This window comes from Lactuca sativa, chromosome 8, assembly GCF_002870075.4.
Source record: "Lactuca sativa cultivar Salinas chromosome 8, Lsat_Salinas_v11, whole genome shotgun sequence".
NCBI lineage: Eukaryota > Viridiplantae > Streptophyta > Magnoliopsida > Asterales > Asteraceae > Lactuca > Lactuca sativa.
Window position 1 is genome coordinate 205,334,864 of NC_056630.2, and position 2,405 is coordinate 205,337,268.

Here is a 2,405-nt window from a genome sequence, read left to right on the forward strand (position 1 = left end):
TCACCAAAGATCCAACTCCAACTTTTCCCTCAAACTTTTCTCTCCAATTCGAGATCCCAAGGCTGATCATCAAGTGTTCTTCCACTCTTGGTAAGTATAATTCATCATCCTTGTGATTATTGCACTTCATTCTACTCAAATCATTGATTGCTTACACAAACTCCATAACTATGATGCTAGATTCTCGAAAATCTTCAAGGCATCTCCAAGTGTTCTTGAGTTAAACACTCCCATTCTTCAACAATCATCCACTGAAATCACTTAAGGTGAGCTCATACCCCTACATTTTTATGTTTTCTTAAGTTTTTAGGGGGGGAATACAAGTTAAAACACCAAGAACATAACTAAAATTTTCTAACAACTTTCATCAGAAAAGTTGGACTCCATTCACGGACTGTTTTGGACAACTTAAGCATCTTTGTTTGAAAAACTGTTTTAGGTGTAAGTAGTTCTAGTTCTTAGGTTTAAAATGACTACTTGCACATCTCCATAAGATTTTTTTACAATTTATGGTGATTTTTACAAAACTGCCTATCATTTCAAACACCAATCCGGACCAGTCTGTGATTATGGACTTTTTCACCCAAGTTGGAGGTCATTAAAAATCATGATAAAAATTATGAGTAAACTAGTCACATTTTGGGAACTCTCAGAATTTACGGAATTAGTTTTCAACTTCGTATGATTTTTCTATGACTTTTCAAAAACAGTGTAGAAAGGTTGAAAATTTGTTAACAGCTTATAACTTTCATAACACTTTGTATTATGTTGAGCAAAGTGTATAACGATAAGTTCTAAATATTGAATGTGTTTCCTTGTTAGTTTATCATCATAAACTGAAACATAGTCATTCATGATAAGATTATTCATTCATTTAGAACACGCATATTAAGCTATAATGAGCATAGTTTATGGATTCATAGCATTAAGGCATTCATAAAAGAATTCTTATACATTACAAACGTTTTGGATAAACTATAATAGGTATAGTTTCTGTATCATTTACTTCTCAAACTTATTTACCAAAGGTTTTCAGTTTAGTTCACGTAAATCTGTTAATGAATAAATTTGTGAGTCATTCCCTTCGGGTTACTTCCAAAGTAACAAAGTCAAAAAGTCCTGTAAATTGTAACCAGAGTCTCTTGTAGGGAGAACGTGATAGTTGTGTATAGATCTATATTGGGTTTGACAAACCCACACCAGAGCTGCTTGCAACAGCTAGACCGGCAGGTCTGTGGTGACAAGTGTCATTTAACGGCGACGCCTGAAGAACGTCGTATTACGAGTCCGTCTATGTCAAGTATGGTTATGATAGCTCACATGTGGTATTAACAATCATAAAATTTACGGGTTCTAACTTTAAATTAGTGAGTTATGTCGATTTAGCTATCAGAAATTACTTTAAGTATGGAATAATACTTGTGCGCTTTCATGTCAAAAAGGGGTTTTATGCTGACTTAAAACCACGTTCATATCATTAACTCTGGAAATCACTTGTTCATTCTCGGTCTTGGTATTTAGGATCACATAACTTTTATAAGGAAAATATTGGATTTTCTTGGTAGCATACAACTCATTATAAGGATCGATTTTCCAACTCTTACTGTTAAAAGCTTATGAACTCACCAACCATTGTGTTGACACTTTTTCAAACTACTTGTATTCTCAGGAAATCGCTAAACAGGTAACAAAGTACTTTTGAGGATGGGACGTTGAGGCGTCAAACTTATCATATTTTGTCAACATATTGTAATTGATTTTGAAACATGTAATTCATACAATTATGTAACTCTTTCAATTATATATATGTTGGTTGTGTTTACTTTCATCACTATTGCCATTGTTGTTATGATACTACACATGAAGTCCTCCACCCCCGGACGTTTCCGCCATCCTTGGTTTGGGGGTGTGACAGATTGGTATCAGAGCACGGTTTATAGTGAATTAAGTATATCAAACAACATAGGATATACAAACTATAAACACAATTGGGACAAAGAGTCTCTGATTTTGAAACAACCTAACGGGTTATACTTTTAGAAAATGAATGGATTCTTGTTTAAAAGTATATCTACATGCATTGCATACTCGCGTAGTGTCATAACTAGAAGAACATAAACTAAAAGAAGAGGAGTTGAACGCTACGAGTATGCCTTGGTATGTGTAATCAGTTTTGGGAAGGACATAGTCTGATCAACTATAGTCGTCCGGGAAGTGACTTACTCATATCGGGGGATAGTCGTAGGAGGGCAACAAATCTAATAACCTAACTTCACCCTACAAAGAATGCTATAAGAACCAAATCTAAACATTTAAAATACTATAGGAGTATTTGTATGTTGCTATATCGCAATATTATTAATATCTACCGCTATCTGCTTCTTACACCCCTATTCTCGCGCAGA